This window comes from Coffea arabica, chromosome 7c (genome assembly GCF_036785885.1).
Source record: "Coffea arabica cultivar ET-39 chromosome 7c, Coffea Arabica ET-39 HiFi, whole genome shotgun sequence".
Lineage (NCBI taxonomy): Eukaryota > Viridiplantae > Streptophyta > Magnoliopsida > Gentianales > Rubiaceae > Coffea > Coffea arabica.
In genome coordinates this window covers 21,513,055-21,535,331 of record NC_092322.1, presented here as the reverse complement: position 1 = coordinate 21,535,331, position 22,277 = coordinate 21,513,055, and positions in this window count along the sequence as shown.

The following is a 22,277-nucleotide window of genomic DNA, read 5'->3' as shown; positions in this document are numbered from 1 at the left end:
TTGATTTAAATTCCATGTTTTCTTGAAGAAAAAAGAAAAAAGGAAAAAGAGAAAAACGATGAAAATGGAAAATGAAAAAAAAAAGGAAAATTGGATTTGCATTTTATTATTTCTAATGTTAATTAATTTTTTTTGTTTTTAATGTTTATTATTTTCAATTTTCTTATTTAAGTTTAAAAAAAAAAGAAAAAAAAAGAGAGAAGAATGATACGCGACTTGCAAGCTGCGTTTTTTGCAGCTTGCAAGGAAGGGCTTCGGGCAGCCCTTGGCTGCAAATACAGAAGAAGTGGCTGGGTGTTTAGGGTTGGTTTTGCTCCCATATAAAAGGAAAGAGAAGGGGAAAGCATTGGAAGGAGGCGACGGCCGCAACTCTGAAAAATAGCGACAGTGTAGAGAGTTTTTGGGGAGAGAGGGGAGGACGGCTGGGAAAATCTGAAAAGGCCGAGAGAAAGAGTTGGCTTAGGGAGAATCTGGAAAACAAAAAGAAAGCAAGAGAGACTGAGAAAAAGATTACGGACGGCTGAGAAAAGGGGAGAAAATGGGCGGCTGAAGAAAAAACAATGGAGGGCTAGAGAAAGGTAGAGTGACGGGCCGCAAAAATCTGGAAAAGAAAAGAAAAAATGAAAACTGGGCAGAGGGGCTTCATCTGAGAGTTTGACGGCTACGGTTGGGAAGAGAAACGAAGCAAGAAAGGGGCGGCTGTCTAGCAAAAACAAAAACAACGAAAACAAGACGGCAAAGGATAGAGGCAGCGGGCTGCAAGAAAATAGAAAGAAGAGATCCAAGGCTGGACATTTAAGCTCTTGTTTCTTCATTGGAGCCGAACCAAAGCTGAAATTTCAGGCTCAAAATGGTGAACAGGTAGCCTTCAACCTTTTGTTTTGTTTTTGTTCCTTGTCTTTTATCACTTCATATGAAATCTGATCCGCGTGTCTAGAGATTCTGGAATCTTGCACTGAGTTTTGATGGTTGAAGTAAGTTTAGTGTTTGGGATGATTTTGGCGAGGCAGTATGCCATTTCCCTTGCGTTCACTTGGGTTTGCAAGTCAAAGTTGTGCCTTTTCTTTGCTGTTTTTCTGTGTTTTTTGAATATAGCCAGGCCCGATGTCATTTTACTTTCTTATCATTTTATTTTCAAAGTCTCAAGCCAACTCCGTCTGCTTTCTTTTGCATTTTATCTAAAACTTTTTCGTTTCATGGCTGGGTTTGATATTTAAGGAAGGTTGGGTTTTATTTTGGTTTTGGCTGAGGATTTTGTGGGTTTGGGGACAGGAGTTTGGGTTTTCTTTTGTCTATGGGGGTTTATCAGAGGAGCCGCGGGTTGTTTTTGCTGAACAAAGCAAACCCAGGAGATTTCATTGTGGTGACTGAATTCCTTGCATATTGGAATGATTGAGTTGCTACGATGTTTGGTTGTTCAAAATCCAAGTCTTGATGTTTGTTTTGTTTGGCCAAAAGAAACGGCAAAAACCCAGAAGAATTGCAGAAACTAGCGAAGAAGGAAAGAAAGTCTGCTACGATGCTTGCATGGAAATATTAAAAAATTTTCACTTTAACCCCCCGAGTTTCCCCTTATGTCTCTATGACCCAGGAATTTGAAAAAACTAATCAATTTGGTCCCTGTGATTTTGAAGCAATGCTACAAAGGTCCAATTCCATTTTAATTTCTTGCAATTAGATCCTAAATTAATTTGCAACTTCAACCATTACTTGACCTTTTTTTTTGCCTTTGGGACATTTGGAGTTCTTGAATGTTTTAATTGAATTCGAATGGTTGATTAATGTTGACAATTGGGTCCTTGGTTTGCAATTAGGTCCTAAGGTGGGTGCAAGTTGAGTCGTTATTTGGCTTTTTATTATTTTGGGACCTTTGAAGCTCTTGAATGATTCATTTGGCCTTGATTGTGATTGATTAGTGGTTGCTTTCGGGTCTTAAAGATGCGAGTTGAACCACTCTTTGACCCTTGTTTACTCTTGGACCCTTGAAATTCCATAACGTTTGATTGAACATGAGGGATTATTTATGTTTGCAAATGAGTCATGTAGGGGTGTTTACTTTAGGACTTGGTTGATTATCTCTTTTTCTTGGTAACCGTGCATTACTTGATTGCATTTTGAGATGATTTTGATGATCAATTGGTCTAATTTGTTTTATTTGATCATTTCTAAGTTGCAAAGTGAGGAAGGATTCAATGTTTGATGGATTTCGATTGTCCTATTTACATTCTATCATTAAATTGGTGCATTAATCCTTTGCTTTGAATGGTTTTAACCCAAGCTATCCCGTTAATTGGTGACTTTAGCCCAATTTAAGTCTTGTCCACTTTATTAGCACCACAAAGGGGGGAGGTATAATCTCTTTTATCTTTTTGTCTCTCCTATGTGATCCAACGTGCTAAGTGAGAATTGCATGTCTACTTTGCTTTCCTAGCCTTTCCTTAATTCCTTTTATTTATGTCATTTACTTTTGTTTTCATTAAGTTGTTCTTTATGGGGTATGTGTACACCTCTTGGCTTGTAATAGATAGGGCTTGGAGAGCATTTGATGAAGACCTACTGAAGATGTGTGCCTAGCTAGCAAATGTAATAGGTTCATTAGTTTGGTTGCGTGCCTATGTGTTATGTGTTACTTGCTTTATTAGGTTCTTGCATCTAGTCGAGCATGCTAAGTGTTATGTGCTATGTGTTTATGAGTGTTTGGCATGTCTACTTGCTTTCTATAGTTGTAGATGAATGTGATGGATGAATGTACGTCACCACACTGGTCCAATGCTAGTTGTGGCTCATTATTCCGTTAGGAATTCATAGAAAGGGCTAGTCCAACGCTAGACCCAATAGGCCGTCCCTCTTTCATTAGTGCATACTTGCATGTTCACTACATTTCATGCATTTTTCTTAGTTTTATCATTTGGCATGATCCTCGAACCCCTTCTCTCCTCATTTTTAGGTTTTTGCATCTCATGCTAGTTATAGGGTACATTTGCTTGAGAGTCCCCTTTCGATAAGGGAAACGAGCGAGTGTGGCTACAAAATAGCCTTAGCACGCTAGTTATCCTTTCTAATCAAAGGGAAAATTAAAGTCACAAAGTTAAGAGTCCCCGTACCCAACTTGATGCATCCCCTTAGGGTCATACACTTGCATTCTTTTTATATCACCTCTTCACCTTTTAACCACATTTTCTCACTTTTCTCAATCCACACTTTCCCAACATCTTTTTATCACTTATTTATTTCTCATCTCACAAATGGAACTCCAAATTGCATTGATATGTATCTACTATTCTATTTTTTCATCCATTTACACACGAACACCTTTATTTTATCACATTTGCACACTTGCACTTACCTTGTTTTTACATTTCGCATCCTTCATACATTTTCACACTTGCACATATTTGAGTCTTTATTTGCATTTTCCTATGACCTCTATGAGATTCTTCCTATTGGCCTTCACAAACCCATGTGATTGGGACCAAAAATCTCATAAGAGACATTTTAGATTTAGCTTTGCATTTTTCTTTCCATTTTGCATCCATTAGTCATATCTAACATGCGATACATACCTTGGGTAGAAAAATTAGGAAACGTGGGACTAAGTCATGCAACTAGCTCTTGCTAGGGTAGGGGAGTGCCATAGGTTCCACCTTTGCCTTCTCCCTTATCAAATGTGACCACCGATCCCTTTCTTTGGTTACGTAGACCTAAAAATTTTCAAAAAGGGTTTGTCTACTTTTTTTCATTCAAAAAAAAAAAAATCATTTTTGGGTGACTTGGTATACCCTAACTCTATACCAAGTGACGACTCCATTTTTCATACAAAAAACCCTTTTTGAACTTTATTTGGCCAAACCGTCGCATTTCACAATCCCACGGCCTTTATTTTCACTTTCACACGTTCACATACATATCTCACACACACTACACTTCCACCGCCATTTCAAAAAGTGGGGCGCAACACAAGAAAATTAGGCAACCAAGAAAACGCATCAAGAGAGGTTTAATCCTTTGGGAATCAAGATTCAAAATGAAGGTCTAATGTTCAAAGAGACCTTGTATCCATCCATGAAATCGAACTTAAAATGAACCAACAATCTCAGAGGAAAGTTGAGAGTTCTTAAAAGAGCATTTTGTTTGAAACCAGAAAATTCTAGCTTTGTGCGACACGACTTGTAAAAATCATACCTCGAGTTCCGTAAGTCCAAAAATTGAAAAATTTATACCATTGGAAACTAGATTTAATGTACTAGAACTTCTAGAAGACACTTTTCCCAGATTCAAATCCGAGATCATTCAAATTTTAGCTCCAATTCACTGTTCCAACAAGAGCAGTGCAAAATAGTCTTGCATTTTCAATAAATTTTGAAAATTCGGTAAAATTCATAGAAATAGAATTAATCCTTGAAATTTATACCACTGAAAGAACTTTAAGTTTAGTTTCAAATGCAACAAACAGAACTCAATTTGGACCTTTCCACCCCAAGATACAACCATTTTAGGAAAGCTGAATTTTGGAACCTGGTTCATGGAATTTCCAATTTTGGAGCACTTGACACAGTTTCAAAATCTAGTCATAACTAAAGCTATACAACTCAAAATTTAATGTAGTTTGTAGCATTGAAAACTAGATTCAAAATACTAAAAATCACTAGAAGGAACAGTCTTAAAATTCTGTGACAGCCCCACCTCACCCTAAGGCGAACCAAAGGGTTCGGCGGACCGCCTGCCCAACTCTCGCCGGGACTTAGTCATACCTCCATCAAAACCAGGTTAAAACCACAAGAATCAAAACGAAGTGTAAGGGCCGCCGCCATGCAGGATCCAACCAAATATAAGTAAACTTTGTTTGCCATGAAAGAATGTACATTCCCGAATACGTATGTTACACAAACATGAGGAAACACTATAAAATATACATATTTGTGACAGCCCCACCTTACCCTAAGGCGAACCAAAGGGTTCGGCGGACCGCCTGCCCAGTTCTCGCCAGGACTAACGGAACAGATTAGAGCTATCTGTTTCATTCCGGAACTTACAAACGCGCGTAAACAAATCAAAATAATAAAATAACCCAAAATAAAATAAAATGAAATCCGGAGTCGGCCATGAATAGTAACCGACCCGTCAGAACCCAACCAAATACCAAGCAAACATTCACATCTTGAAATTTAGTATTTACAAGCCCAAAGTTGCATACAAAAGTATTCAAAAGTGGATACATGTCTAGTTTGCCAAATCAAAAGGAAACAGTCCCCAAAAGTACATTTAGGATTTTAATACATGAGCTATACAAAAGATATGTTCAACTAGCTCAATTTGGTAGCCATTTGTCAAATCCAGACCAAAAGTGTTTATTTTTGTGACGCCCCGAAAGAATGAGTGCGAGAACCCAAGAATTTTTTTTAATTTTCTAGGGTTTATTCTATTTAATCGCCCATTTTTTTTCTACATTTTCTTTATTAGAAAATTCCCCCAGATAATTTTTATTGAGTAAATATAGTTCTTAGATGATTTTTCTAGTATCGGTTAGTTTTTGAGAAATTAAGAACGTATATCGGATGTGGGACCTACTAGTGCGGAAAGTTCGGTAAAATTCGGCCGATTAGGTTAAGTTTCGGATACTGGGTTTAATTTATCGGGTGTTATGAGATATTTAGAGGTATCAAGTGGATAGGTGGAAGAGAGAGAAAAAAGTTAGGCAAGTCATTAAATGAGGTGACAAGTGTCACCATAGTATTGTTTCTTACATAAGACCACTATTCAACCTTTTACCAATTACTAAATAAAACCAAAATTTACCAAATATCTTCCATTTTTCTTCAAGCTTGGCCTGCTCTCTCTCTCAAAAAGAAAGGAAGAAACTCTTCAAGTTTTGCTTCCATTTTGCTCCAAATCATCAAAACTAACCATTGAAACTTGAACTTACTCCATAAAACCTCTTCTATTAGTGTTAGTAAGTTGATTGGTGGAGTGATTTGGAAAACTAGAAGGACCTATAGCTCTCTTTCTCTTGTTTTAAAGGTAAGTCATGAAGAACCACCCTCCTCCCTTACTTGATGCTTAAATCATGCTTAGTGGTTGTATGAGATGCAAATTTATGGGTTATTTCTTGATTTGTGGTTGAAATGATGAAGTTTTATTATTTTTGGGGATTTTTCTGTTTTAATATGAACATGATGGTGTGGCTATATATGATGATTGGAAATGGTATATAATGATTCTAGAGGGTGGAAAAAGTGGAAGATTGCAAGTAATTTCTGTTTTGGAAGAAATCTGGAAAATTAGGGTTCCTTGGTTCTTCATTCTGTCCGAAAGTTTTGGTCCTAGATAGAGGCTGAATTGGCCTTGTCTTAAAACATGAAAGTTGTAGGGAATGTTATTTTAGAGGTGCCTGCAAAATTTCAGGTCAATCGGAGTAGCGTTGAGTGAGAAAAGTCGAAATTACCCTTTCTGTCCTGGTTTTATCCGAATGTAAGAACTGCACCTGTAATTAGTGATTTTGGTTAGGAATGCTTCCGAACTGGTTATTGAGGTCTTCTGATGAAATGTAGCCCTGTTTCTAAGCTTTCATGTGGCTTTGGAATTTCTGGATTTGGACTTATATAGGCTGTTTTATGATGTTTGCACTAGAATATGGTTTGTGAACCTGTTATGAGATTCTGGTATAATATGTTACATTTTTGATGTAGTTACACTCGAAATTGGGTTGAGTGGCCTTCTTCAACATTGTAGCCTCTTAAGTCCTGAATCTACCTGTAAAATTTCAGGTCAAACGGATTAGAGTATCCTGAGTTATGGACAAAACCCTCAGGCCTGTTTTAGACATTAGTTTGTGTACGTTTTGAATTTTAGTTTCTGATTGTGGGTTTTTCCGTGTTGATAATGTACGAACTGGGTGCTGATCCCTTCATATGAAATTTAGATCTTGGTCTCAGCTTCGAAACGGTATAAAGTACGTCGAAATCCGAGTTCCATAGCTCCTGTTATGACCGAAACAAAAGCGATCGTCAGAACTGCCTTGTATCTGGACAGTTCTGACGGGTACTTTGGCACTCGATTTTCGTTCTGTTTTGAGTGGATTCAGGTCTTGACCTAAACATCAAAGTTTTAGCCTTATGTCTCAGCTTTCTAATGCCTTTGGAATTTCCTGATTTGGATTTGTGATCTGGGAGTTATGGTCCAGAAAACGACCCTGTTCGTCACCCTAAGACGTAAATTTCTGGTATTGTTTTCTACAATTTTGACCTGCTTCCATTCAGATCTAGATTAAAGTTTCTTCAGGAGATTTGTAGCCCTTTCTCATAGCTTCAAAACAGTATCTCGCTCACTTTGATCCGATTTTCCTAGCCTAATCTTTGATCAAAACGGTTTGAGATGGCAGATTTGGCCGTTCCTTTTGCCGTTCCGCACACTTGCATGTGCCAATTTTGCCGTTTCCGCACTTGCGTGTTCCGATTTTACCGTTTTGCTTGTTTTAAATATGTTAGTAGCCGTTTGTGATATATTGTGACACAATCTTCTATTTCAGACGTTGGTGAGCTAGGTGGAGCCGGTGGGGCCTACTAGCTACTCCTCGCGGCACGAATTTCGTATTTTGCCCTTTTATTCGTTGTGTAAGTATTCAGGCCGCTTTTATGTGTTAGTTGCTTATGTGTTTCGACATGTATGAAGAGGGTACTTAGGCGAGGGTGTACTTTATCGCACTCGCTCTAAACCCGAATTTACGCTCATATTTGTACATGACATATGTATGTGAATCATTTTGGAACTAAAACCCTTGAGCTTGTGGCTCGGGGTGATTTTGAATAATTTTGTGAAGTTTGTGAGTTTGGGGCGAGCTCTTGACCTAGATGGACTATTCGAGCCGGTTAGGGCTTGGTCGAAGTTAGTCCAACCTGGTTGGAGGTCACCAAGTTTGTGAATCCGGTTCACCGAGTATGTGGACCAAGTTTGTGACCCGAGCTTGTGACTCAAGCTCAAGTTTGTGATTTCGTTCGCCCGGGCAAGTTTGTGAGGTGACTGGCCAGTGAGGGTGATAAGGTGTCGGTGAGTGTACAAGTGAAGTTCTACGGACCATTAAGTGTGGTCGACGGAGTGTCGGCAGGAGATCACGCATGGCATATGAATTGGCTTTGGAGCCACCTGTATCCTTATTATGTGATGTTATTTTTCTGCTTTTGCTTTACTCTTACTATGTCACTGTTGTTACGTGAAATTTACGCTTTTGCCCCTGTTTACTTACTAAGCATATAGCTTACCCCTTTAGTTTTGTTTTCCTTAGCAGGGGAAAACGCGCAAGGACGGGATCTTGGCATACTAGCTTGGTCTAGTTTTTGATTTTTGTAATGGTTCTCACCCTAGTGCTTGGCACGGGTTGGTTGTATGGTGAATTGGGAACCTGTGTATATTCGACGGTTGTACTTCCTCTTGAGATAGTAATGTAGATAAGTTTTGTTTAGGTTTTGGATCGTTATTATGTTATTCTTATGGTTATTCCGGTAGTTGCTTGAAGTGATCAATTGAGTCCCGGCGAGAGCTGGGCAGGCGGCCCGCCGAACCCTCTGGTTCGCCTTAGGGAGAGGTGGGGCTGTCACAGTTGGTATCAAAGCTTAGGCTTCAGATTCCTGTAGTGTATCCTAGGCTTGAAGTTTAGGATGCCGGACTGTGGGATTCGATTTGATTTGAAAGTTAAGCAATTGAGGGATAAAACCCAGAGCCTGCTTTGCGTGGTCTCCGCGCGGAGTGTGCTTGGGCTGAGCGGTGAATGGGTATGAAGGATTAAGTGCTCGTTCGAGCATAAGTTATGAACCCTGAAGTGTTATAGGTCTTCAATCTTTCTCATGATATCTAAGGACCATAGATAGGTATGTCGGGTAGGAAGTTCGATTTGTAGATGGTTTACTCTTGGGACTGGCCAGCTCGAGATGTGAACTATCTTATTTCGGATTCTTGTGCTCGAATACTCCAGAATTGAGGCGATGCAAGCTACTAGGTACTTGAGACTTGTATTTTGGAAACATGAACAGGCTTTGTCTGACTAGAATGAGCACAAAAGGTCAATAGACATCTAGTTTGGATAGTAAGGGACGTGAGAGATCAGACGGGCTGATACTGGGATGACTTCACCTTTTCCTTTTGGTTCGCCCGTATATTACGACCACCTGACGTTAGTATATGTGTTTGTGTACATGGTTATCTGTCCAACTTGATATGTATTTGTATACTTGCTTGTCCGTCTTTTGATATGGCGTGTTATGTGCGATATGTTATTTGTGTAATTGGTATGTTGGATTTTGTTATTGTAGTCAATTTACTGCATTCATTCATTAAAGTACCTTTTTGGAAAGAAAAGAGAGAGAAGGGAAAACTATATATATATATATATATGTATATATGTGGAAAGAGGACATAGTCGCGGACATGGTCATAGCTGTGGAACAAAACGAGGCCGAGAGTTAAGAGAAGAAAGGGAGGAAACAATAGCTGAACAAAACATGGACCGAAAATGCCACTTGTGTCCAAGAATTGATTATGACCCATTGTTTTGCCCGACAGGCTACCATCTGGGTTCCAGCAATTTTGTGAGATGGCACATTGGGTTGAGATGTATAAGGAAATTGCGGTTCTTCGAGACGAAATAGAAGTCCAAAAGAAACTAGTCGCATACTGGGAAGGGCGATGGAAGCACGAGTATTCAGAGAAAATTGAGCTCTTGCACAAGAACTTAGAGCTAAAAAGGAAATACGAAGGGATTTCCAGGGAGGCCTTAGCAATGGCACAAAGCACTACTTCTATGGGGGTTCTAGAGAAAACTCAAAGGACAGAAATTTCAAGGCCGCAAGTGAAGACCTTCCATGCAAAGAAAAGGAGCGCATCTCTTGAGAATCAAAGGCTAGAACCGAGTAAGCGAGGTAGGTCATCTGCTAAGAAGGGTCGTGGAGCGGGTGGTGTGACAATTTGTGGTTATTGTAGAAAATTCAATCATATTGAAGTGAATTGTTGGAGAAAGGGGAGGAGATGTTTGCGCTGTGGGAGCGCCAAGCATCAAATTGCTAATTGCCCGGGTTTATTGCACGAAAAGAAAGGAACCCAACAGCCAACCCAGACCGACCCTGGACCTTCAACTAGAGAAGGGACTGGAATGAAGAGTCTCGTTTCTTTTAAGAACGTGGAAGGTACAGGCTTCTGGTTACTTTAGATTTGATAGATTCCGTTCATAGAAATTTCAAGGACGAAATTGTTCTAAGTGGGGGAGGTTGTGACGCCCCGAAAGAATGAGTGCGAGAACCCAAGAATTTTTTTAAATTTTCTAGGGTTTATTCTATTTAATCGCCCATTTTTTTTCTACATTTTCTTTATTAGAAAATTCCCCCAGATAATTTTTATTGAGTAAATATAGTTCTTAAATGATTTTTCTAGTATCGGTTAGTTTTTGAGAAATTAAGAACGTATATCGGATGTGGGACCCACTAGTGCGGAAAGTTCGGTAAAATTTGGCCGATTAGGTTAAGTTTCGGATACTGGGTTTAATTTACCGGGTGTTATGAGATATTTAGAGGTATCAATTGGATAGGTGGAAGAGAGAGAAAAAAGTTAGGCAAGTCATTAAATGAGGTGACAAGTGTCACCATAGTATTGTTTCTTACATAAGACCACTATTCAACCTTTTACCAATTACTAAATAAAACCAAAATTTACCAAATATCTTCCATTTTTCTTCAAGCTTGGCCTGCTCTCTCTCTCAAAAAGAAAGGAAGAAACTCTTCAAGTTTTGCTTCCATTTTGCTCCAAATCATCAAAACTAACCATTGAAACTTGAACTTACTCCATAAAACCTCTTCTATTAGTGTTAGTAAGTTGATTGGTGGAGTGATTTGGAAAACTAGAAGGACCTATAGCTCTCTCTCTCTTGTTTTAAAGGTAAGTCATGAAGAACCACCCTCCTCCCTTACTTGATGCTTAAATTGCACCCCAATTCAATAAGCGTAGCTCGGTTGTGTCCGTTACGCAAAACCACATCAAATCTGTCCTTTTGCTAAACTTCATTTCCGCACATGTCGTTAGCTTGATTTTGTACTTGTATGACCTTGAGCCTATTGAACGGCTATTGAAATGAGATTATTTTGTGTGTAAGTTTGGGTTTGATTGAGAAAAAGAATGAAGCCATAAATGGCTGGAAATAGGAAAATACAAAGGGCGTGCTACCCAAATTTACGCTCAAGGGCTAGGTAGACATGCTTGCAACTTGAGTAAGGCTTAAGAGTGATTACTACTTGAACCATCTAGGATATTTCATCTTCTTTTACTGAGGTATATAAGTAAGGACTTGGCCGAACTTGTACCCTTGAGAAATAAAATAATGACTGCTTGGAGTATGTTTTCCTTGTACTTTCGACTCAAATGGCATTTCCAAGTATAAATGTTACAAAGTTTTATAGTTTAAAAAGCGAGCAAGTGTTTCACGACTACTCTCCAAGTGAATTTCAATTTCTTGATTCTTATTGAATGAAACGTCTAAGTTTCGAACCTTAGTCAATTTTCAAAGTTCTTAAGTTTTATTGCAGATTTGGACTCCAAACCCGGAGTACAACCCAGACGCAATCACTAGAGGCACTACTTTTGGTGAGTACTTCCAAATATCTGATTGAACTTGATATTTGTGATTTATCTTTTACCAATGTGATTACATGATATATAAGTGATTTGATTACATGCTATCTCCTCGACTAATTGGTATACTCGAGTATTACCACCCGTGTTTCGTGTGACGTGCGGGCCCGGTAAGGGGGTTGATCGGTGGACAGAGACTGGCGTGAAGTGGGATTTTTCTGGACTAGTTTATTACTTGAAAATTGACAAAATGTCAACTACAAATCGATCAAACTGTGATGGAGCCGAGATATGAGCCACTGTATCCTTACATGTGAAATGTGAACTAGTTATTGCTTGATTATATGAAGTGTTATCCCTCTGATTTGACTTGTTGCTTGCTATTTCACTATCACACTATTATTACTTTATTTGATGACCAATTTGATATTTGGAACTTCACCGAGTTTTGGCTCACTCCGTTAGTTTTGTTTTCCTTATAGAGATACGAGCGAGGCGTGAGATGTGTACTGACTAGCGTAGTCTAGTTGTTTTTAACTTTTGAGTTATACTCGCGCTATCACTCGATTAGGACGATTTGTACTTGGATTGTATACACTTTGAACCAGTTTTGGTATATAGAGGCTTTGTATTTTGAATGTGCATCGATGTAAATTGTAAGTTTGAATTGCGATGTTAATTATTGTCTATGGATGTATGCACGTGATACTAGTGAGTGAGTCCTGGCGAGAGATAGACAGGCGGTTCGCCGAACCCTTTGGTACGCCTTAGGGGGAGGTGGGGTCGTCACAGGTGGTATCAGAGCCTAGGTTGTGAATTGATCTGGATAGATTGAGTGCTTGATACGATAGGTTAGGGTTTTATTCTTGAGCTTAGCCTTTAGGATTGTTTTCTACGTTCCATGTACTTACTTTTGTAATGTTACTTGCAAACATAGGTGATGGCGGGTACTGATGCTTCTGGGAGTGCTGGGCCATCTCAGCCCATACCTACTGACGTACCTATTGATGCACCTACTGATGAGCCATATCTAGAGGGGCCCGTATGTAAGGATTGAAGACAATCTAAGAGGGGGATGAATTAGGTTATCTAAAAACTAGCCAAGATATGAGTCACCTTTTTCGAACTTGTTTTCTTTTTCAAAAGGACCTCACTGAGAAGCAATTGATGGACTAGTACAAGTAATTTGTGAGTAAAAGAAGTAACCAATATATATAGCAAGACAGTAAATGAAGGGGTGGAATTGCAAACCAAGTTTCAAACTTGACTAAGTTTGAATATCACTTTATATACCAAGCTTCTTCAAGTTGATCAACTTTCAACCAATCTCTTGTGTACAAAGGAAGGATCACTTCCTCCTTGCCTCAAGTCTCACTCGATCAAGTAAGGAAGTTTTACAATCGCACGGATAACCCTCACAAATCTACACTATTGAAGAAATTGAATCACACTTGAAAGGATAAAATGAAGATTACACAACCAAGAGTACAAATCTTTTTTTTGGAGTATTCATACACTTGAATCACTCAATATCTGATGTAGACTTAATGTGTAAAAATACTTTTGAAGAGTTGACTAATTCCAATTTATAGGAGACCAAAAAATTCTTCAATTAATGCTGTCAACGGATAGAAGGCAGCGGGAAAGTCAACTAGCCATTAGTAGTGTCAGACGTCCGGTTCTCTGATTTTCTGCGTCCGAATGAAGACAGTGAGTTCAAGACAAATTCTTGTGATTCTTAGGACGTCCGGTCCCTCCACAGTATACGTCCGAAAGTAAACTTACAAATCCTTCTTTATTCCTTTCGGACGTCCGATGCTCCAGTGTTTTGCGTCCGAAGTACAGCAACGTTTGTCGGACGTCCAGTATAGAGATATTATGTGTCCAAACGAGGTCAGTGATCATAGAGGTTTTGACATATTACCTTCGGACGTCCAAGTGTGAGTTCTTCATGCGTCCGAAATTACTCAATGGTTGTCGGCCGTCCGATATGGTCCTTTTGTGCGTCCGACATATATTTCAGTAATTTGCCAAACATTGATCCTGTTTTGGCTTCAAGTCTTTGACCTTGTTTTTGTTCCAAATCCTGAAACAATCTCTTCAAAGAATATTAGTAACATCCAATTGTTTTGTAATCATCAAAAGTTATGAACTGAGATATACAATCTCCCCTTTTTCTATGATGACAAAATATTGGATGAATCAAAAAGAAATTCAACTCCCCCTCAAATCGACTCCCCCTTCCTTATAGATTCCATGACAAGAGTATTTGCAACTCCCCCTCATTTATAAGATCCATATCCATTTTCTCCCCCTTTTTGTCATCATAAAGCAGCCATATGATACTAGATGAACCAACCAAATTTGTCAGCATTCAATAGAAATTATCAAGTAGATCAATATATCAACATTATCAACAAAAACCAAACAACAAAGGATAAAGACATTCATTCTCAGCAAATGATAAAAGCATCCATTCATAGAAAAAACATAAAAAAACATCAGTTAACAGAATAACATCAGTTTGACAGATCAAAAGAGGATTATGATCCTCAATACATAGCATACCAAAAGTTTTTCAATGCAAAAGATGAACTATTGTCCTAATGATGAAGTGCAAAGTTCTAGTAGTGCTTAAATGGTGATTTTCGATGATCCAGGCCTTCTCCTGGTTAGACGAAACTGCTCAGAATCCACTTGGTCTTTTTCCTCAGTTTCTTCATCATTATCTTCAGTTGTCTCCACAGTTACAGGAGTCTTGCCTTTATCTTTGGGCTGAGAGCTAGAAGTATGTGCCTCTGGAGTGGCTTCAGTACCAGGAGTATGCTCTGTGGGCTGAGATTTTGGCTCTTTTTTATAAGCACTTTCATTGAATTCAGGGATTGGAGGCACAAGGAGATTCCTTTTTTCAATAAAGATGGACTGCTGGGCAGGAGACATGGTCATCATGAGACCATCTTCAATGAGTAGAACATGCTGTTTGAGGTCCTTGAGCAAGGAGATGACCTCAGAATTGGAAGAGAGTGACTTGCTGGCTGATTTTCTAGGGTTGATGATGAATGGAGAGATATACATGGACTGATTACGAGGAGTCCTAAGAGTGACAGGGGTTTCGTGAAGATTCTTTCTCCTAGTTTCTGCAACAGTCTCCTTATAACACCAATGGCCCTCAAAAAATTTCAGATTCTTTCTTTCAAAATATGCTTGTGAGAAAACTGTTGAGGCACTGTTTTTGGGTGATTTTTCAATAAAGGGATTTGAAAATGGGTAAAGATAGGAGTCAAAAATTTTTCATAAGAGAGCTTCCTACGACTATCAGTGCTATTTTGAGCAGAAATTTGCACATCACAAACCCAAAGTCAATTCTGACTTTTTCAACAAAACAGTAAAAAAGATAAAGCTCCATTTTGTTCGCATCAGTTCTGTGACCATCAGTGAGTACCAACAGATTTGAAAATGATGGTAAAAATAATCAAGTTCTGAGGGCTAAAATCTTCTAATCTTGCCTCAGCAGGAGTGTTAAAGTGTGATCGAAAATAGGTCATGGGTTTAGTAATGTGAAAATGATGATAAGCAGAGGGATATTCCTCATATGAAAAGAAATTTGTAACTTTTCCTTTAAAACCAGTTTCAATACTTGTTTTCAGAATGGAATTCACAATATCAGGAGTTAACGTGATGTCTACAGAGTTGACCCTAGAGATGAGTTCAGTGTATGAATTACCCTTTCTGAGATTTGCAAAGAACTGATAGAGCATACCAGGGTAAAAAATATTGGGGATGGACAGAAGATGAAACCCATTTTTGAAACTCAAAGAGTTTAATGATAGGTTCGAGGTCAAACTTACGAAATTCAGGAGGAGAAATGGTTCTTTGAGTGGTGAATCCCTTTTGTGAGACCAATTCAAATCTGCCTCTGGCCTCATCATCAATGAATTTTGGCAGAGGAGAAGGTTTCTTAGCAGGCTGAGTTACTGGTTCCTTTCCAGAACGTTTCCTTTTTGCAGTTTGCTTGGCAGACAACTCAGTATTCTGAATCTCAGGCCTTGTCCGTGGAGATTTTCTGGTAGATGGCTCAGGAGTGTGCTGAATCTCAGCATTTTTCTCTGCATTTGATTGAGCAGTGCTTCCCTTTTGGGCAGACCTTTTTCTTTTCCCAGGTGATTTCGTGACAGTTACTTCAGCATGGGTGGGTTCCTCCATTTCTTCTGCATTCCAACTAACTAGATTTTCTTCAGAGTGATGCTCTTCCATCTGCTCATCAGATGGCTCAACAGTTGGAGCATCTCGCTTCCTTTGAGCAGTTTGCTTCACCTTTCCACCTCGATTTACAGTTTTCTTTTTGGATACATTGGTGGAGGGTTCCACAATTTTAATATCCTCATCCCTAAGTCTAAAAGAGCGTCTGACCCCCGCAGAACCACCTCTAATTCTAACCATGATGTAATATAGTTAGATGTTGATGTAGGGAGTGGTGCAGAGTGTATGAGATAGATGAAGAATGCAATATGAATTAATGTTGATGCACGAACCAACCACAAAAAGTCAGTTTTGAAAGTTTAGGGTTTCGAAAATAAATTAGAAAAATATGAGGCAGTTGGAAGTTGGAAGAGGTTATTATGTCCAGATAATGGGCAATAGGCATGTAATAGTGTCAATTGAATCAATTTCTTGGAACTTGATTAGAGGAGAGAATAATTTGAAATTTGAACTTTGAGAGAGAACTGAAGGGTTGCGTCCGAGACAAAGAAAGTAAATGAATTTAATGAGGTAGGTGGCTTCCTTATATGAAACAATTTTTGAGTGTCGGACGGCCGAACGAAATGACGCGTCCAACGCAATCGTCCGAACCAGAATTTTTCTGAAAAAAAATGAAGAACACTGTCGGACATCCGTTTTAATCTATCGGACGTCCGATAAGAAGTGACCAAAGAGAAACTTAGGAAATTTTTTCTGAGACGCCCAGTTTTGTTCTCAGTTACACAAATTGATCTAGTGGAAGGGCTTTTGTGAGAATATCAACAATTTGATCTTTAGAACAAACATATTGAACACAAATTTCACTCTTGTGGACAAGATCGCGAATGAAATGATGCTTAATGTCTATATGTTTTGTTCTAGAATGTTGAATGGGATTTTTTGTCAAATTGATGGCACTAGTGTTGTCACAAAACATAGGCACACAATTATACACTAAACCAAAATCATTCAATGTGTTTTTCATCCACAATAATTGAGCACAGCAAGCACCAGCAGCAACATATTCTGCTTCAGTTGTAGATAATGAAATGGCATTCGGTTTCTTGCTGAACCAGGATACTAAGTAATTTCCAAGAAAATTACATATACCAGTTGTACTTTTTCTATCTACTCTACAGCCACCAAAGTCAGCATCAGAGAATCCATGCAAGGGAAGTTCATGACACTTAGGATACCAAAGACCAAAATTTAGAGTTCCTTTTAAGTATCTAAGGATTCTTTTTACCGCATTTAAATGTGATTCTTTTGGACAAGACTGAAAACGAGCACACAAGCACACAACAAACATGATATCAGGCCTACTAGCTGTTAAGTAAAGCAAGCTACCAATCATACCTCGATACTTCTTTTCATTAACTTTTGTATCTTCTTCATCTTTGTCAAATTTGGTAGATGTGCACATGGGTGTTCCAATTTGTTTTGATTCCTCCATTCCAAATCTTTTCAGCAGTTCCTTGGTGTATATGATTTGATTGATGAATGTTCCATCTTGAGTTTGTGTCACTTGGAGTCCAAGGAAGAAATTTAATTCTCCCATCATGCTCATTTCAAATTCTTTTTGCATGATTTTTGAAAAGTCCTTGCACAATTTCTCATTAGTAGCACCAAATATAATATCATCCACATATATTTGTACAATTAGAAGATTACGTGAACTTTGTTTAGTGAAAAAAGTAGTATCCATTATACCTCTTTTGAAGCCATTTTCAATAATAAAAAAAAAACCACTCAAACATTCATACCATGCTCTTGGAGCTTGTTTTAAACCATATAGAGCTTTTGAGAGTTTAAAAACATGATTTGGATAATTTTCATTTTCAAAACCAGGAGGTTGATCAATATAAATTTCTTGATCTATAAAACCATTTAAGAAAGCACTTTTAACATCCATTTGAAATAATTTAAAATTCTTGAAACATGCAAAAGCCAAAAACATCCTAATAGATTCTAACCTAGCTAGGGGTGCAAACGATTTTTCAAAATCTATTCCTTCTTCTTGAGTATATCCCTTAACTACCAATCTGGCCTTATTTCTAACTATCTCACCTTTGTCATTCATTTTGTTTCTAAATACCCACTTAGTGCCAATGATAGGATGATCTTGTGGTCTAACTACTAATGTCCAAACCTTGTTTTGTGACAGCCCCACCTTCCCCTAAGGAGTACCAAATGGGTTAGGGGACTGCCTGCCTAACTCTCGCCAGGACTAACGAGCAGTTAAATGAAATCGAAAATGTTCAGGAAGGTAATAGCGCGCTCAAACGATTCAAAGTCGCCAAATGGCAAAACGAAAATCGAAACCACAATGAATAGTGGTTGCCACATCACCATCCAACCAGAAGCCAATCGAATACAGATATGGCCATATAACTCGGAAAAATATTTCCAAACCAAATAGGATACATGAACAAGGTAAATAGTTTTATACATATACGTTTGTAATTTACAAATAAAAGGAACATATTTGGATCCAAGTACATTCAGAGTTTCCAAGCATCGAGGAGCTTTACACAGAATATGTATTAAAACTAGCTCAACTCGTACACCAAAATATCGTAGGACAGTTTTCGTTGCGTAAAAGTTCATGAGGAGGCAGACCTTTTGGGTTAAAAGAATTTAGAAAGTCCTCATAATCTATCTGATTTCTCTTATCAACAGTTCTTTCACAACTTCTATATCTGTGAAGATATTTAGGAAATTTTGCAACCGTCATCTTATTAATTTCATCCACTGAACTATTTTTTGGACAAAGTACGCATCTATTTATCATTTGATAAGGATTACAAGAGTACAGATTTAAATCAGGAAAGACAATCCCAAATAATAACCTGGAAGAATTTACATGTAATTAGGACAAATAGTCAAAAATACACGGACGGAATGAACTACTTATAGTGCACTATATGATAATAACCTGTCAAGCGACTCTTCTTTGTTATGAAAAAAACAACCATATGAGGTGGAAGGGACATCTGACCAAGTTCATCAACAAGTTCAACATCTTCTCCTACTCCAATAAAAAAAGCTGAAAAATACTGGATCTAAGGCAGCTCTCATATTCGTTGCTAGTCGCTGCTTATGCATATGAGACCATAAATGTAAATATAAAACAGTTGATTTGATCGAATCTGACTCGCCTAGCTGTTCAATAACTAGCAGGGTTTGGCGAAAATCACCGCAAAAAATAATAGTTTTTCCTCCGAAGGGTACATCAGATTCCATTATATCTGTAAGAAGACAATGAACCGCCTCTATTGTTTCCGTTTTTGCCATTGAAGTCTCATCCTACAAGATTAATTTAGCATTAATAATCCGCCTGGCAACACTGCTCTACTTACTTTGTTGACAAGTTTTTTCTTTTAAAAAATCCAAAGGAATCTTATATTTTGAGTGTGCAGTTCTACCACCAGGGATGATAGGTGCTACGACCCCAGATGTGGCAACTGCAATTGCCACATATCCTTGTCAACGAAGAAAAACGAGAAGCACTCGATATAAGAAAGTTGTACCCGTTCCACCTGGACTATCAATAAAAAAAACTTGACCTTTTGAGCTGGATATTGAATCCAGAATCAAATTAAATGCATGCCTTCATCCAGCATTCAATTTTCGAGGAAGAAGCAGATCTTCTAGATCAATCGGTGTCGCAGTTTCACTTTTAATTTCTTTAGTCAGGGGCTCACCATAACGGGATGTAAAGGAATCTTCAAGGAAATGATAGTCATCAAGATTTTTTCCATGTGTTCCAATGTTGAATAAATATCCTGAAGAACTTTCATTTTAATCTCTATTAATGTGCCGATGTGCACAACTTCATTTATAATCAAAAGATAGCTGCACTTCAAATGTTTGCCAAAGATGTTTGGGATTTTTTGGAGAACAATAAAATAGAAGTATTGCAAATAAAGATCTTAACAACTATGGCATCTGGAAATGAGCAGTTTCCTGTAATGCTTCTTCTATATAGGAATCAGATTCCAATCATCCTAGCTGCAAACAGGCTTCTCTAAAAAAGCCAGTTTTGTGACCTCTAACCATAAGTAAGTCATCAAACAACGTTGGTTCCTGAACATGTGTGAGTAAAAGTTTTATGTTGTACCTTTCTCCTTTCCTAAGCTCGACAGTTACCAGTCTCCCTATGACCTTTGTACGACTCCTCTCTGACCATGTCTTTATTTTTGGAGACCATAAAAAATGTTGCAGAAAATCTTTATATAAGCAATTCAAATTCTGAGTTGTAGCATTCGTTTTGTTCATTTTAAAAAACTCAGTAAATATAGTTTTTGAAAAATCAATTTTCCACAAGAATGAAAGAACAGAGAGAATGTGGGGAAGATGTGCAAGGACTGCGAAGAGATAGTAATTTCTGAATGGGAGCAGGCTCAGAATGTCGAGAAAAAATTGAAAAAGAAGCGGGTAGAAAGCAATACAGTAGCAAAAACAAGCGGAAGGAAAGACGAATGACGGAGAGAGGAGAGGGAAAATCAGGTGCGGGAAAGATAAAATTCGGAGTGGAGACACCACCAATATGTGGCGGAGTAAAAAAAGAAAGAAACAGGTTAGAGCCGGTAAAGAGGAGCCTGATGAGCGAGTAGAGAGTAGCTAACCATCTCAATCGAACATCTGTAGAAAATCACAGTTGAATTCAACGGCAGGAAAGAAAGACGGGACGACGAACAAAGGGGAGGAAGAATCAGGAGCAACAGGCACAGTTGACAACCAATCAATTTGCACCATGTCACCATCGTGCCAATCCCGTCTCGCCACGTGGAGGACGACGATACCTACGCGGCAAGGGGGCTTCCACACCCACTGGATCTTCAGTTCAGCAGTTTGACATTTTACTGGAATGAGCCTCACTATAATAGTTGAAATCGGATACTTTTTATAAACTTGAAAGCCAGGGCTGATCTTTGGAATGTCATTATTGAACACAATCCCTTCAATCTCCGATCCCTATCCACAAGGAAAATATTCACGAAATAATCAATTATGCATGCATTGACCTGTAGATAAAAACAGAGCATGCCTTAATTATATGAAAAATATAAGAACCATATTAATGCGCTCTTTTAGCGATGAAATGTTTAATCATGCAGTATGAAGAAGTATATATCAACTGGGAGAAGACCTTTGAATCCAACAAAATAAACATTCATTTTTTTATTGGCAGCGTTGCTGATCCAGTTATCTGTTTTTTTTCTTGCACGGAGACTTTGCAGGTCCTGCCTTCAGAGCCAGGTAGGACGTCTTTGGCTGGGATAACATGTTCCATTCTGTAAATTTTTAGAAAACAGAAATAGAATGGGAAATTGGCAACAGCATTTGATTCTTCAAATCATAAACTAAAAAGTATTCAATGGTACGGGTAATCAGACCTCATATATCATGTGTTAGTCAAGCACAATTTATCATGAAAGACGACATTTCTTGTTTTACAATCAACCTTGATGTCATCAGAAGTACCCGGAGCAATTAAAGCATTAACTACGGAAGAATTCCTAACTCTAGAGAGAGCAACATAAAGCTGGCCGTGAGAAAAGACAGGTTCACTGTGATAAATTTCAACATAGTCAAGAGTCTGACCCTAAGGTTTATTGATTGTCATTGCAAAGCATAAACGGACATGAAACTGTGTCCGTATAAATGGAATACCATTTTTTTCGCTATCAAAAGTCCGCAACGGAATTTTTAGAATGAAAACTTTTTCCCTTTATGAGGACCAGAGAAAATTTCCGCAGTAATTGTGAGCTCACCCAATTCTCTACAGATTAACCGTGTGCCACTGCAAAGACCATCAGTTGGATTCACATTTCTTAGAAGCATTATAGGACAGCTTTCTTGGTGTAAAAGTTCATGAGGAGGCGGACCTTTTGGGTTAAAAGAATTTACAAAGTCCTCATAATCTGTCTGATTTCCCTTATCAACAGTTCTATCACAACTTCTAAAACTGTGAAGATTTTTCGGAAATTTTGCAATCATCATCCTATTAATTTCATCCACTGAATTATTTTTTGGACAAAGTACACATCTATTTATCATTCGATAAGGATTACAAGAGTACAGATTTAAATCAAGAAAGACGATCCCAAATAACCTGGAAGAATTTACATATAATTAGGACAAATAGTAAAAAATACACGAACGGAATGAACTACTTATAATGCACTATCTGATTATAACCTCTCAAGCGACTCTTCTTTGTTATGATAAGAAATAACTATATGAGGTGGAAGGGACATCTGACCATGTTCATCAACAGGTTCAACATCTTTTCCTACTCTAATCAAAAAAGTTCAAAATGGTGGATCTAAGCCAGCTCTCATATTTGTTGCCAGTCGCTGCTTACGCATATGAGACCATAAATATAAATATAGAACAGTCGATTTGATCGAATCTGACTCGCTAAG